Source organism: Pseudorca crassidens, chromosome 5, assembly GCF_039906515.1.
Source record: "Pseudorca crassidens isolate mPseCra1 chromosome 5, mPseCra1.hap1, whole genome shotgun sequence".
In the NCBI taxonomy this organism is placed as follows: domain Eukaryota; kingdom Metazoa; phylum Chordata; class Mammalia; order Artiodactyla; family Delphinidae; genus Pseudorca; species Pseudorca crassidens.
The window spans coordinates 110,341,974-110,359,139 of NC_090300.1; positions in this window are offsets into that span (position 1 = coordinate 110,341,974).

Below are 17,166 nucleotides of genomic sequence, written 5' to 3' on the forward strand. Positions count from 1 at the left end.
TTCAACAACGTTCAGTCAACTTGTGTACTTTGCTTTGTGTAAAGGTCATATTTGGGTGCCTGACCTCCTCCGTAGCATGGAGTAGGAAGCTTGGGAATAACAGACCTGCCTGCTTTTACATATACCCACCACCACCAGCAGCCTGACAGAATGTCTGAAATTCCCTGAATGTCTGAAATTATGTAGGATATTATGTGACTATATTAACTGTGATGGATAATGCAAAAAGTTAAGTGTTTTGTAAAGTATACAGAGCTATAAAATGTGTAAGCTATTATCAGCACACAAGTCATACTTTGTCATTATTGTTTTTATCGTGTCCACTAAAAAAAAGAATCTATCATTTATCTAAAAAGGCATTAAAAAAAGGTCTATTTGAACACATAAAAGCCATCTCTAATAATGAAATGTTACAAATATCAAAAAGAATCTATTTAAATAAATATCTTGTTAATAAATATTAATCTATTTAAATATCTTATCAGTAAAGATTGTTACATATATTTTTGTTAGTTTTCCAATAAAATTTCAATATGTCATAATTTAGTAAATTTCAGTGAGTTTGGATACTAAATTATACTAAATTATATTCTTAATTTTCTCTGTGTTTTAAATGTAAATGTAATACCAGTATGCTAAAACTTATTTTACTTAGGCATATTCTTAATAATTAAAGGCATTCAACAACCATAAGCTTGAAGTATTTAACAGATTACTATTCTATGAAGAACAGTATGATCTCTTGGGCAGTCTTTCTGTGTGGAGTTTTATCGATAATACATTTCAGGACACTGTAATACAAAAATTAACAAAGAAAAAATATTTCATCATCTCTTGGGTATTGTTCAATGCAAATTTTACCAGTTCTTTTCTAAGGCAAAACACAAACCTCTCACCTATTAAACATGATAAATTAACATAAAAGATACACTGGAGTCCAAAGACAAAATGAAAGAGATAGTTTTACTCACTGGGAAGTCCAAACACAATGGAAGAACTTGAATTATTTTTACTTTGCGCAACTAAAGAGCCACGAAAGGCATTGTGAATTCACCAAGCATTGTCTTCTTATTTGTACTTTCTATCTGAGAAAAAATATTCTTTAGTAATTAAATAACTATATTCCACCCCAAATAGTAAAATTCTATTTATTGAGCCCATTTTCTATTAACATTTAATACACATTTGAAAGTTATTTCATTCAGAAAAATGTTCCAAAATAACAAACTTGGAAATATAATATCTAAATTAAAAAAGAAGGCAAGAGTGACAATTAGAAGATAAATGGCTTTTTACAATGTCAAGGAAGGGAAAATTAGTTCGGTTTTGGTCCAAAGGGAAGAAAATTGTTTCATTAAGAAGAAATGTATTCCAATAGAGGTCTCAAATTTCTGTAATTGAAAATTTCAACTAAGTTTATGCTCTAATTCAATCATCCATCTCAAAAGATCTCTATACTTGAGACAATCATGTTTCTACTTTAAACAGACTATGCATCATGATAAAACTTTCCAATGTGGGATACAAATTCTGCTGGATAAAATTCAAAAATTTATCCCTAAAAAATGTGCTGCTAAAGAAATAAGCAAATTGTAAGAATCTCTAAAAAGACAAGAAATGCAACCCAAGAGATTAAAAAACAAAAACAATAAAAACACTAAATTGCCTTAGGAACATCTGTTGAACCTTGGTCTAAGGTAGCCTGAAGATTTTGTTTTAACAGGCTGAGCACCATAAATGGGGCAAAGCCTGAATAGTAGGTTAAATCAGAAAACTCTTCATAAAGATGGAACTCTGGAAAAAGTATTATTTTCAGTGGGGTAAAACTCAAAAAATACTAAAATTCAGAAGATGTTTGGGGCACTTTTATTTTGCCTAAAGAATCCAAATCTCTCCTGAGATTTTCTAAACATAGTCTGTTGTCAAATATACTTGACATCAAAATTGACTATCATGTAGTGCTCAAACTATAAGCTGAAGATTTAAAGTTGTCCTAGGCAGGTCCTTGCCCCTACTTACCTAAGAGAAGCAACACAAATAGTCTCAGAAAACAAGAACTTTAAGTAAAGACTTCAAAAAATCTCCAAGATTTATTTTTAAGAATAGAAGATTATCAAAAATGATAAGTAGATAATTGTTATCCTGAGTGAAAGTTAACTGAAACAAAAATTTTATAATCAGGATTTAAAAGTCTATAATTATTGAAATTATCAGAAACATAATATAAAAATTATATATTTAATATGCTTAGAGAAACAAAACATAGAATTCAAAATATGAGAAAACAAAGAGATTATCAAAAAGATCAAGGTAGGGTTGAAAAATAAGCTAACATATAAATAAACATGTTTATATATATATTAAATGCAATGTAAATATATACATATGAATAAAAATTCAATGCAAGATTTCTTGTGTCTGATATTTATAAGCCAAATTAGCACAACCAACTCAAAACTATGACTCATAAGTATAACATTAACAAAATATTTCTTTAAAATAATTGAAGATTTGACAAGATCACAAGATGAAGTCAAACTCAAAACCCAGAGAAATAAATATGTAAGAAAATTTCTTTCTTTAAGAATAACTGCTGAGATTGGCAAATTTGAATATGGTGTTGGGGTAATAAAATAAAACCACACTGCTTACAGAATATGGGAATTCTTTAACGATAACCATCTCCTTCATAGGGTTAGGATCAACTGAGGTTGACCAACATTAATTTGGAACTGACAGCCCAAATGTAACTCAACTGGATCTTCTGAGAAACCTCAAGCCTTAAATTTAGTTTAAGGTTGTCTTACACTAGTAGCAACCACAGTCAACTGGCAAACAAAGACATCTTTTTCTTTAGGCTTCAATTATGCTTTCATGTACTTTTTTTTTTTTTTGTATAATGGCATGCACACAGTCAAAGCAATCAAAGCACTCAAGAAAACAATTCAGTGTAAGTTTAACTACAGAAACAGACAAGGAACAGACACAAAATGATTTTGATATTAAACGGACTCCAAATATAAAATAACTAATATATATATATAGTGCATATACATATAAAGTTTATATATAAAACTATTTTAAAATATATAAGCCAGAGGAAGCTCTAAAAAATGATAGTGAATAAAAAAATCAAATCAAAATAAATCTAGAAGTAAAAAACACATTAACTAAAATTAAAATACTATATATAAATAGTATTTATAGTACCATAAATACTATATGGTTTTATAACTATTTAGACTAAACTAAAAACATAATTGGTAGACTGGAAGAGAGGTCAGAAAAATTACCCAGACTTGAAAACACAGATTTATATCTATGAAAAATACAATGGGAATAGAAGATGAACCCTTAAGGTCTAATATTCATTTAAATATAAACTCAGAAGAAAGGATAGGAAAGACACAAAATGTGAACAGTAATCACTAAGAATTTTTAAAACTGATTAAAATCATCAAGGTATAGAATCAAAGAGCCCAATTTATTTTAAAAAGAATAAATAAAAAGAAATTCACACACAGATACATGATAATAATACTGTAGAAAAATATACAACAAATTCTTGAAAGAGCAGAGGAGGAGGGAAGACAGATCATCAGTAATGAACAGTGAGTGGACCAGCCTCAGACCAGAGAGCACATTTCGAATGGTAGTAGAACTCTATATAAAACACACCACACACACACACAGCCACACACACACACTACAATTTAATTTTCTAAAATTTTGTTTAATAAGATGTTTAGCAAGGTTTCTAGTTGTAAGATCAATGAGCAGAGGTCAACTGCATTTTTTTAAATAAAAAGTTGAACATTTAAAATAATACATTATTTGTAATATTTAAAAAATAAACACTGTCTAGAAATAAATCTAACAAAAGTTACAGAAGAGCTATATTATAATACATTAAATATATAAACCATTGAAAAACTCAGTATTATGAAGATATCTGTATTCCACATATTGACTTGGGGATTCAGTTCAGTGTCAATGAAATCATAACCAGCTATTTTGTGGAAATTTATAGGCTGATTCTAAATTTTAATATTAGAACAAAGAGCCAAGTGTAAGCAAAATTTTCCTATAAAAGAAGTCCATGGAGGGAGAGGATGTATTATATAGTTTTATTAAATAAAGCATTATGGTATTAGTGCTCAAGTATAAATAAATGGGCCAATATATTTATGAAAATATAACAGAAATGGCATTACAGATCATAAAGAAGAAGATGGGCTATTCTAGTATTTCTTGTTCCAATATAAGATTCAGCTGTCAGACTTAGTTTTGCTTTTGTGTTCTGTGGTGGGTTTTAACATTTTCCATCCCTTTACTCTGGTTTTCAACAAAATTACTATGCTTCATCTAGGTGTGGTTTGTTTTGCATTCATCTAAATTTGAGTTCATTGTGATTGGTATCACTCAACAAAATTTTGATAATTCTCAGCCATTATTTTTTATTATTTTGAATTTTTTTCAATGCAGCACATTCTTATTAGTTATCTATTTTATATATATTTTTGTATATGTGTCAATACCAATCTCCCAAATCATCCCACCACCACCACACCCGCCCCCGCTCCACTTCCCCCCTTGGTGTCCATATGTTTGTTATCTACATCTTTGTCTCTATTTCTGCCTTGCAAACCAGTTAATCTGTACCATTTTTCTAGATTCCACATATATGCATTAATATACGACATTTGTTTTTCTCTTTCTGACTTACTTCACTCTGTATGACAGTCTCTAGGTCCATCCACATCTCTACAAATAACCCAGTTTCATTCCTTTTAATGGCTGAGTAATATTCCATTGTATATATGTACCACATCTTCTTTATCCATTCATCTTTTGATGGACATTTAGGTCACTTCCATGATCTGTAAACAGTGCTGCAATGAACATTGGGGTGCATGGGTCTTTTTGAATTATGGTTTTCTCTGGGTATATGCCCAGTAGTGGGGTTGCTGGTCCTATGATAATTCTATTTTTAGTTTTTTAAGAAACCTCCATACTGTTCTCCATAATGACTGTATCAATTTACATTCCCACCAAGAGGGCAAGAGGGTTCCCTTTACTCCATACCCTCTCCAGCATTTGTTGTTTGTAGATTTCCTGATAATGGCCATTCTGACTGGTGTGAGGTTATGCCTCATTGTAGTTTTGATATGCATTTCTCTAGTAATTATTGATGTTGAGAAGCTTTTCACGTGCCTCTTGGCCATCTGTATGTCTTCTTTGGAGAAATGTCTATTTAGGTCTTCTGCCCATTTTTGGATTGGATTGTTTGTTTTTTTTAATATTGACCTGCATGAGCTGTTTATGTTTTTGAAAATTAATCCTTTGTCCAATGATTCATTTGCAAATATTTTCTCCCATTCTGAGGGTTGTCTTTTCATCTTCTTTATAGTTTCCTTTGTTGTGCAAAAGCTTTTAAGTTTCATTAGGTCCCATTTGTTTATTCTTGTTTTTATTTCCATTACTCTAGGAGGTGAGTCAAAAAAGATCTTGCTGTGATTTATGTCAAAGAGTGTTCTTCCTACATTTTCCTCTAAGAGTTTTATAGTGTCCAGTCTTACATTTAGGTCTTTAATCCATTTTGAGCTTATTTTTGTGTATGGTGTTAGGGAGCGTTCATTCTTTTACATGTAGCTATCCAGTTTTCCCAGCACCACTTATTGAAGAGGCTGTCTTTTCTCCATTGTATATCCTTGCCTCCTTTGCCATAGATTAGTTGACCATATGTGTGTGGGTTTATTTCTGGGCTTCCTATCCTGTTCCATTGACCTACATTTCTGTTTTTTGTACCATTACCAGACTCTCTTGATTGCTGCAGCTTTGTAGTATAGGCTGAGGTCAGGGAGTCTGATTCCTCCAGATCCGTATTATTCCCTCAAGATTGATTTGACTATTGGGAGTCTTTTTTGTCTCCATACAAATTTTAAGATTTTTTGTTCAGGTTCTGTAAAAAAATGCATTGGTAATTTGATAGGGATTACATTGAATCTGTAGGTTGCTTTGGGTAGTATGGTCATTTTCACAATATTGATTCTTCCAATCAAAGAACATGGTATATCTCTCTATCTGTTTGTGTCATCTTTGATTTCTTCATCAGTGTCTTATAGTTTTCTGATATATATATATGCACGTAGCCGCATATATTACAACATATATATTTTAATATATATTTTCTAGATTTTCTGTTTGTTCTCATTATATGGATTTGTTCATTACCTAATTCATTGTTACAGGGAAAAGAACTCTGGTAACTTTTTTTTTTTTTGAACCTGAAAACTAGACACTGCTCCTAACATTTCACTACAGTTGAACTCTGTTTTACGTAACTATATTTTAAGACTATAAATGTCTGTAGGCTAAAATTTTCCATATTTTTACTCTAAGTTTATTTTTATTGTTACATGGGCATCCAAACAATATTGTCACTAATATAAATTGATGACTCAGTTGAAACAGGGACAAGTTCTATTAACTTTAACCATTAACATTGCTGCCCAGGTCTACTGAATTGTTTCAACAGAAAAATGTGTGCTCCAACATCTTCTGCTGACTTTTCCATTTTCTTAAAAACCAATTTACTTGCAGATTGGGACAGAAAAGCAGGGTATGCATACTGGTGAGAATTATGAAACAAAGATTAATGAATGGTGCTTGTCAAAGATTTGCTGAAGTTATGTATTTTGCACAGGTTTCCTGATACAGCAGTCATGCATTCATTCAGTCTATAGAGTTTAGGACATAAAAATGGAATCATGTCAGATGAGTGAGCTAAGGAAATGTGAGCACTTGAATGGTAGCAATGCATTCCACATACTTCACCTTAATAAAGCCTGGCAAGTCACCCTTCCTAGACCTCATTTTTCCCTCTGTTATCTGAATATGGGTAACAGTTCTGAGAGATAAAGGATAGGAATGGTATGCAAAATACTTCAATTCTTAATATACTCTCAAAGCTCTGTTTGACTTTTCATCATGCCTGCTATGGTACCAACAGGTAATTTAAGAGAAATTAATCTGCATTTAAAAAACTAACTATAGATACATTTAAAATGATCATATAAGCTGTAGTTATAATTCATAGTACCAGTATAATAGACTTTTAGTGTTTGTTGATATCAGATGAATAATTTTGAAAATATTGGAAGCAAGATTTAAGTTTTCATTGTAGCACGCTGTTCTCTTTACTTACATTTAGTGAACTGTATCATAATTAGCTTCTAACTAAACTATTAGTAGCTTACTTTGGATGTCAAGCCAACTATACATCAATGACAAATTATTACTCCAATATTCAAACCTTGAAAGATTCATAATACATCCTGTAATATCATTTCCTTTCCTTGGTCAAAAGGACTAACAAGAATATTGGGCAGTGACAAAAATCTTTCTTTATAGAGCAAGACACTTGTTTATCTAGAATGGAAATCACAGTTTCAAGATAAATCCAGATCTCCATCTAAATTTTACCTCTATTTTAGGGTTATTTCATTTCAAAATATTTATTCACCATTTGGTTACAGGGGAGGGGAGTTGGAAAGTGGGTAAAATGAGTAAAGGTGGTCAAGAGGTACAAACATCCAGTTATAAAATAAATAAGTCATGGGATGTAATGTACAGCATGGTGACTATAGTCAACAATATTGTATTTCATATTTGAAAGTAGCTAAGAGAGTAAATCTTAAAAGTTCTCATCACACACACAAAAATTGTAACTTTATATGGTGATGGATGGTAACTAGACTTATTGGGGTGATCATTTCACAGGATATACAAATATAGAATTATTATAATGTATACATGAAACTACTCTAATGTTATTGTCAATTATACCTCAGTATAAGAAATAATACTAAAATAAAGAACAAGCAGCAATCTACTAACCAAAAAGAAACAAATATTTTGTATTAATAAAAAAGTATCATGTTCTTAAATAAAACTTTATACCTCATAATTTTTATGATAAATTGACATCTTGTTTTTATCAACATCTTATTAGACAATTAAATATTTAAATTTAAATCAAGTTAGAAGTATTTATGATAAGATGAGAATAAAATTTTAACTCTCTCTGAGACAATTTAAAACCACTATTTACATATTTTTAGAATTAAAAAAAACATTTATGTTAGAGGTTGATGAAGTGATGACAAATTCAGTGAAGTTAGAAAACAAACAATAAAATGTAAAAATAAGAAAAACACATTAGCTGTTAAAGCAATAGGGCCACTGAGCTATTTGTGAGTCATAGCTGCTGAGGGACTAGACATTTGATAGAGCCACACAGGAAGTTTTCTGACAGTTATTTTTCTACATGACAAGAAAAAACTTTTACCTTGGACTCTAAGAAATAGCTATCTCACTAATAATAATAATACAATAATTATAATTTAACTTCCCTCCCTTTTCCCAGCCACGCTTACAGCTTACTTTAGCAAGAAGAAAGTTGACCTGAAGAAGAGAATGTAGCTACCACCACACAGGGTGATAGTGACATGTTAATAGGTGAATGAGATAAAAGGGCTGATGGTTACAATCAAGCTTAAGTGTTTTTTTTTTTGTTGTTTTTTAAATGTTTTTACTGTAGAACTTCTTAAAGCATGTACTAAAGACGTGTGTAGATTATGAATCTCTGGGAGAAAATACAGGATACAAACAATATTTATTAGATTTTTATGACCACATGTGGTTAGAAGATTTCTAAAATGGCCCCCCAAGATTCCAAGGTCCCTAATAACACATGTCCCCTGTCATTAAATCAAACACTAATTTAGGTTCTGCTATGAAAGTCTTCTGAAGCTGTAATTAAGTTTCCAAATCAATTGTCTTTAAGGTAGGGAGATAATCCAAGGGGCCTGATTTGATAGGTGAGGACTTTAAAAAGAGAGAGTTTTCTTTAGTTCATTGCAGGAAAGAAAATCAGAGATTTGAAGTACAAGAAAAATATAATGTTTTATTGCTGACTTGAAGATAGATGTGGCCACATGACAAGGAATGCATGTGACTTCTAGAAGCTGAAGTAGCCCCTGGCTGACAGCCATCAAGTAAACAGGGGTCTCTCAGTCTTTCAACCACAGGGAACTGAATTCTGGCAACAAGAATGACTTGGAAGCAAAATTTTCCCCAGAGTCTGTGGATGAGAATTCAGACTGGCCAATGACTTTATTCCTTTTTGCAGTACCATGAGCAGAGAACCAAGCCACCATGCTGGATTTCTGACTTAGAGAACTGTGAGCTAATAAACGGGTGTTGTTTTAAGCCATTGTGGCAATGGTAGTTTATTTTGCAGCAAAAGAAAACTAACACACACAGAAATCATACCTCACTTTTTTTTTAAATTTAAGGAATGTATTAACTTATGTATTTTATTTCCCCAAAGTCTAATTTATTTATTACCTATAAAGAAAATGTGGACATGCAATATCACAGACCAATACCTAGCAGTTGACATTTTAACCCTCTAAGGTCCTTCATTTCTGGACTCATCTAATTCCTTTCCCTTTGGCCAATTCTTGCCAGAGTTCATTTCTTCTGATTGATGTATTATAAAGACAGAAAATAATCAGGAACACAACTAACACTACTGGTCTTTCCAACTGTTTCCCTTAGAGCCACAATTCAGTAGGCACACGATGTGCCTTCCAATTTATTGTAGAAGATAATTTTATCAAATGTTTTACAAAGTAATAACAGGGTGCCATAGTCTTCCAACTTACTGTGTTTGTTTTTTCTCTGCCCATCAATTGACAGCTAATCCAGAGACAAGTTAGAGACTTTATGACAGTACTCCATTAAAGGTACCAATTACTTTAAAATGAGGCTAATTGCAAAAATAAGAAAATTCTAAAATCTCAATGGTCTAACACAGTAAAAGTTTATTTTGTGCTCATCTAATGATTCAGTGCAGGATCAGATTAACAAAATTAAGTGTGAGGGAGGTTGTTGGAGGTATAAATATGTTCCACACAATGTTTCAGGGACCGAAGCTTCTAGACACTGTGCCATCTCCAGCAGTTATACTCCATGGTTTACTTGAGTGTCAATATCCAGCTGGTGGATGAGGGGAAGCATGTAATGGGATTATACGGGAAACATTTTATGGGGTAGGCCATATAAGTGGTGCAATTCTGTTTGCCAACTTTCTTTTGCCAGACAGTGTAACCAAGCAGTGGGTTCATCAAGAAGAGGAAACAATTTGAGGGATGCAACAGACATTTCCATCTCAGTATAACTTTCCATCTGTTCAAGTTTTTATTGAGTTGTTAATTATCTTTAAGTTGTTAAATACCTTAATTCTCTTCATATCCTTAAGAATTACAGATGTATGTTACCTAAAATTTTTGTATAGAATCTATATGTAATAGCCTGATTGCTTCTAAAATGATTCCCCATGGTTATATATACATTTATGGATAATATGTTGATAATTGAACTGTGGATTTTTAACATAAATTTTTAAAGCCTCCTTAGCAGTACATAAGAATTAATATCTCCACAATGACATCTTTAGTTTACTAATTCATATCTATTATCAAAAGTCTATTTTATAAACTAGACCATAGATAAAAGAATATTTGAAGAAATATGAGTGATATTCCATTCTAACCATATACTTTAGTTTTTAAATTTTTTCATAGCATAAGTTTTTGCATTAATTTTTATTTTATATTGGAGTATAGTTGATTAACAATGTTGTGTTAGTTTCAGGTGTACAACAAAGTGATTCAGTTATATATATATTGAATACATGTATATATTATTTTTCAAATTATTTCCACATTTAGATTATTGTATTGAGCAGACTTCCCTGTGCTATACAGTAGGTTCTTACTGGTTATCTATTTTAAATATAGTAGTTTGTACAATCCCAAACTCCCAATCTATCCCTCCCTCCCACCTTTTCCCCTGGTAACCCTAAGTTCATTCTCTAAGTCTGTGAGTCTGTTTTGTAAATAAGTTCATTTGAATCATGTTTTTTTTTAGGTTCTGCATATAAGTAATATCATATGATATTTGCCTTCCTTTGTCTGACTTACTTCACTTAGTATGATAATCTCCAGGTCCATCCATGCTGCTGCAAATGGCAGTATTTCATTCTTTTCAATCATTGAGTAATATTCCATTGTATATATATCTTTGTACCACATCTTTTTCCTTTCATCTATTGATGGACATTTAGGCTGCTTCCATGTCTTGGCTATTGTAAACAGTGCTGCCATGAATATTGGGGTGCATATATCCTTTCGAACCATCTTTTTCTTGGATATATGCCCAGGGGTGGGATTGCTGGATCACATGGTAGCTCTATTTTAGTTTCTTAAGGAACCTCCATACTGTTCTCCATAGAGGCTGTACCAATTTACATTCCAACCAACAGTGTAGGAGGATTCCCTTTTCTCCACACCCTCTCCAGCATCTATTGTTTGTAGACTTTTTGATGATGGCTATTCGGACTGGTGTGAGGTGATATCTCATTGTAGTTTTGATTTTCATTTCTCTGATAATTAGCTATGCTGAGCATTTTTTCATGTGCCTCTTGACCATCTGTATGTCTTCTTTGGAGAAATATCTATTTAGGTCTCCTGCCCATCCATTTTCTGATTGTTTTTTTTTTTGTTTGTTTGTTTGTTTTATTGAGCCATATGAGTGAGTTGTTTGTAAATTTTTGAGATTAATCCCTTGTCGGTCACATTGTTTGTAAATATTTTCTCCCAATCGGTGGGTTGTCTTTTCATTTTGTTTATGGTTTTCTTTGCTGTGCAAAAGCTTTTGAGTTTAATTAGGTTCCATTTGTTTATTCTTCTTTTGATTTTCATTATTCTAGGAGACAGACCATGAAAGATATTGCTGTGATTTATGTCTAAGTGTGTTCTGCCTATATTTTCCTCTAAGAGTTTTATAATATCTGGTCTTACATTTAGGTCCTTAATCCATTTTGAGTTTATTTTTGTGTATAGTGTTAATGAATGGCCTAATTTCAGTTTTTTTTCAATACAGCTGTCCAGATTTCTTAGCACCATTTATTGAAAAGACTGTCATTCCTCCATTGTATAGTCTTGCCTTCTTTGTTGTAGATTAATTGGCCATAGGTGCATGGGTTTATTTCTGGGTTTTCTATCCTGTACCATAGATCTATATTTCTGTATTTGTGCCAGTTCCACACTGTTTTTATGACTATAGCTTTGTAGCATAGTCTGAAGTCAGAGAGCCTGATTCCTCCAACTCCATTTTTCTTTCTCAAGATGGCTTTGACTATTCAGGGTCTTTTGTGTCTCCATAGAAATTTAAATTTTTTTTGTTATAGTTCTGTGAAAAATGCCATTGGTAATTTGATACAGATTGCATTGGGTCTGTGAATTACCTTGTGTAGTATAGTCATTTTGACAACTTTGATTCTTCCCATCCAAGAGCATGGTATATCTTTCTATCTGTTTTTGTTATCTTCTATTACTTTCATCAGCATCTTATAGTTTTCAGACTGCAGGTTTTTAGTTTCCTGAGGTAGGTTTATTCCTAGATATTCTATTCTTTTTGATGTGATCATAAAAATGATTGTTTCTTGAATTTCTCTTTCTGATATTTCATTGTTAGTGTATAGAATTGCAAAAGATTTTTGTGTATTAATGTTCTATCCTGCAAATTTACCAAATTCATTGATGAGTTCTAGCAGTTTTCTGGTAGCATCTTTAGGATTTTCTGTGTATAGTATCAAGTCATCTGCAAATAGTGACAGTTTTACTTCTTCTTTTCCAATTTGGATTCCCTTTATTTCTTTTTCTTCTCTCATTACTGTGTCTAGGACTTCCACAACTATGTTGATAAAAGTGGTGGGAGTGCACATCCTTGTCTTGTTCCTGATCTTAGAGGAAATGTTTTCATATTTTCACTGTTGAGTATGATGTTAGACGTAGGTTTGTCATATGTGGCCTTTCTTATGTTGAGGTATGTTCCCTCTATGCCCACTTTCTGGAGAGTTTTCATCATAAATGGGTGTTTAATTTTGTCAAAAGATTTTCTGCATCTATTGAGATGATCATATGGGTTTTATTCTTCAATTTGTTAAGGTGGTGTATATCACTGATTGATTTGTGGATATTGAAAAATCCTTGCATCTCTGGGATAAATCCCCAGTTGATTATGGTGTATAATCCTTTTAAGGTATTGTTGGATTCAGTGTGTTAGTATTTTGTTGAGGATTTTTGTGTCTAGTTCATCAGTGATATTGGACTATAATTTTCTTTTCTTGTAGTACCTTTGTCTGGTTTTGGTTTCAGGGTGATGGCCTCATAGAATGAGTTTGGAAGTGTTCCTTCCTTTATAATATTTTTGGGAATAGTTTCAGAAGAATAGGTGTTATCTCCTCTCTAAATGTTTGATAGAATTTACCTGTGAAGCCATCTGGTCCTGGACGTTTGTTTGTTGGGAGTTTTTTCATCACTGTTTCAATTTCAGTACTTGTGATTGGTCTGTTCATATTTTCTATTTCTTCCTGGTTCAGTCTTGGGAGATTGCACCTTTCTAAGAATTTGTCCATTTTTTCTGTTTGTCCATTTTTTTGGCATATAGTTGCTTGTAATAGTCTCTTATGATCCTTTGTACTTCTGTGGTGTCTGTTATATATTCTCCGTTTTCATTTCTAATTTTATTGATTTGAGCCCTCCCCTTCTTCTTCTTGATGAGTCTAGCTAAACATTTATCAAATCTGTTTATCTTTTCAAAGAACAAACTTTTTGTTTCATTGATCTTTGCTATTGTTTTCTTCATTTCTATTTCATTTATTTCTGCTCTGATATTTATGGTTCCTTTCCTTCTACTAATTTTGGATTTTGTTTGTTCTTCTTTCTCTAGTTGCTTTAGGTGTAAGTTTAGTTTGTTTATTTAAGATATTTCTTGTTTCCTGAAGTAAGATTGGATTGCTATAATCTTCCCTCTTAGAACAGCTTTTGCTGCATCCCATAGGTTTTGGATCATCATGCTTTGGTTTTCATTTGTCTCTAGGTATTTTTTGATTTCCTCTCTGATTTCTTCAGTGGTCCATTAGTTGTTCAGTAGTATAGTGTTTAGCCTCCACGTGTTTGTGTTTCTTACAGTTATTTTCTTGTAGTTGATTTCTAATCTCATAGTGTTGTGGTCAGAAAAGATGCTTGATATGATTTCAATTTTCTTAAATTTACTGAGACTCGCTTTGTGACCCAGCCTATGATCAATCCTGGAGAATGTTCCATGTGCATTTGAGAAGAGAGTGTATTCTGCTGCTTTGGGGTGGAATGTTCTCTACATATCAATTAAGGCCATCTAGTCTAATGTGTCATTTTAGGCCTGTGTTTCCTTATTGATCTTCTATCGGGATGATCTGTCCATTGATGAGAGTGGGTTGTTAAAGTCCCCCACTAATATTGTGTTACTGTTGATTTCTCCTTCAATGGCTGTTAGTATTTGCCTTATATATTGAGGTGCTTCTATGATGGGTGCATAAATATTTACAATTGTTATATCTTCTTCTTGGATTGATCCCTTGATCATTATGTAGTGTCATTCTTTGTCTCTTGTAATAGTCTTTATTTTAAAGTCTATTTTGTCTGATATGAGTATTGCTACTCCAGCTTTCTTTTGATTTTCATTTGCATAGAATACCTTTTCTCCATCCCCTCACTTTCAGCCTGTATGTGTCCCTAGATCTGAAGACAGCATATATATGGGTCTTGTTTTTCTATCTAGTCAGCCAGTCTATATCTTTTGGTTGGAACATTTAATCCATTTACGTTTAAGGTAATTACTGATATGTTTGTTCTTATTTCCATTTTGTTAATTGTTTTGGATTTGTTTTTGTAGGTGTTTTTTTCTTCTCTTCCTCTTTTGGTCTCTTCTCTTGTATTTGATGACTAACTTTAGTATGTGCTTGGATTCCTTTTCTTTTGTGTGTGTGTATCTATTGTAGATTTTTGGTTTTCAGTTACCATGAGTTTTGATATAGTAGTCTATATATAAACAAGATTGTTTTAAGTTGCTAGTCTTTTCATTTCAAATGCATTTCCAGTATCCTGCAATTTGTGCTCTCCTCTTCTCACAGTTGCTGGTTTTGATATCATATTTGTGTGCAGATGATTTCCTACTTTTATTTATGTTTGTCTTTACCAATGAGCTTTTCCATTCATAATTTTCTTGGTTCTTGTTGTAACCTTTTATTTTCTGTCTAGAGAAGTTTCTTTAGCAATTGTTGTAATTCTGGTCTAGTGGTGCTGAATTCTCTTAGGTTTTACTTGTCTGTAAAGCTTTTGATTTCTCCATTGAATCTGAATGAGAGACTCTCTGGGTATAGTATTCTTGGTTGTAGGTTCTTCCCTTTCATCACTTTAAATACATTGTCCCACTCTCTTCTGGCCTGCAGAGTTTCTGCTGAGAAATCAGTTGATAATCTTATGGGAGTTCCCTTATATGTTATTTGTTGCTTTCCCTTTGTTGCTTTTAATAATTTCTCTTTGTATTTAATTTTTGTCAGTTTGATTACTGTGTGTCTCAATGTGTTCTTTCTTGGGTTTATCCTGCCTGGGACTTTCTATGATTCCTGAACTTGGGTGACTGTTTCCTTTCCCATGTTAAGGAAGTTTTCAGCTATTATCTCTTCAAATATTTTCTCAGGTCTTTTCTCTCTCTCTTCCCCTTCTGGGACCCCTATAATGTGAATGTTGGTGTTATTTAATGTTGTCCCTGAGGTCTCTTAGACTATCCTTATTTTTTTCATTCTTTTTTCTTTATTCTGTTCTGTGGCAGTAATTTACACCATTCTCTCTTCCAGCTCACTTAACCATTCTTCTGCCTCAGTTATTCTGCTATTGATTCCTTCTAGTGTATTTTTCATTTCAGTTATTGTATTGTTCATTTCCATCTGTTGGTTTTTTATTTCTTCTAGGTCTTTGTTAAACATTTCTTGTCTCTTCTTGATCTGTGCCTCCATTCTTTTTCTGAGATCCTGGATCACCTTTACTATCATTACTCTGAGTTCATTTTCAGGTAGATTGCCTATCTCCATTTCACTTAGTTGTTCTTCTCAGGTTTTATCTTCTTCCTTCATCTGGGACGAATTCCTCTGCCATCTCATTTTGTCTAAATTTCTGTGATTGCATTTTGCATTCCACAGGCTGCATAGTCGTAGTTCTTCTTGCCTCTGCTGTCTGCTCTCTGGTTGATGAGGCTGTCTAAGAGGCTTGTGAAGGCTTCCTGATGGGAGGGACTGGTACCTGCTCACTGGTGTTTGGGGTGGGTTTTGTCCCTCTGGTGGTCAGGGTTGTGTCAGGTGGTGGGGTTTTTTTTGTTTTTTGTTTTGTGTGTGTGGTACACAGGCCTCTCACTGTTGTGGCCTCTCCTGTTGTGAAGCACAGGCTCCAGACGTGCAGGCTCAGCAGCCATGGCTCATGGGCCTAGCCGCTCCATGGCATGTGGGATCTTCCCAGACCGGGGCATGAACCCACGTCCCCTGCATTGGCAGGTGGACTCTCAACCACTGCACCACCAGGGAAGCCCCAGGTGGTATATTTGAGGCAGCTGTTTACTCATCAAGACTTTAAGCAGCCTGTCTGCTGATGAGTGGGTCTGTGTTCCTGCCCTTTTTGTTGTTTGGCCTGAGGCATTTCACCACTGAAGCCTACAGGTTTTGGGGAAGGACCACATCTTGATGAGAAAATGGTGGCCTCCAGGAGGGCTCATGCCAATGAGTACTTGCCAAGAGTGCCAGAGTCACCCCCCTGCCTCTGCTGGAGACCCTCCAATACTAGCATGTAAGTCTGGCACAGTCTCTTATGAGATCACCACTTTTTACCTGGGTCCTCGTGTGCACCCGCCAAGAGTGGAGTTTCCTTTTCCCCCAGTCCTGTGAATTCCTGCAATTAAACCCACTGGTCTTCAAAGCCAGATTCTCTGGGGGCTTCTCCTCTCATTGCCAGACACCTAGGCTGGGTAGCCTGACGTGGAGCTCAGAACTTTCACTGTTGTGGGAAAACATCTATGGTATAATTATTTTCCAGTTTGTGGGTCACCAACCTGGCATGTTTGGGAGTTGATTTTATCACTATTGTGCCCCTCCTACCATCTCCTTGTGGCTTCTTCTTTGTCTTTGGATGAAGGGTATCTTTTTCGGTAGGTTCCATTGTTTTA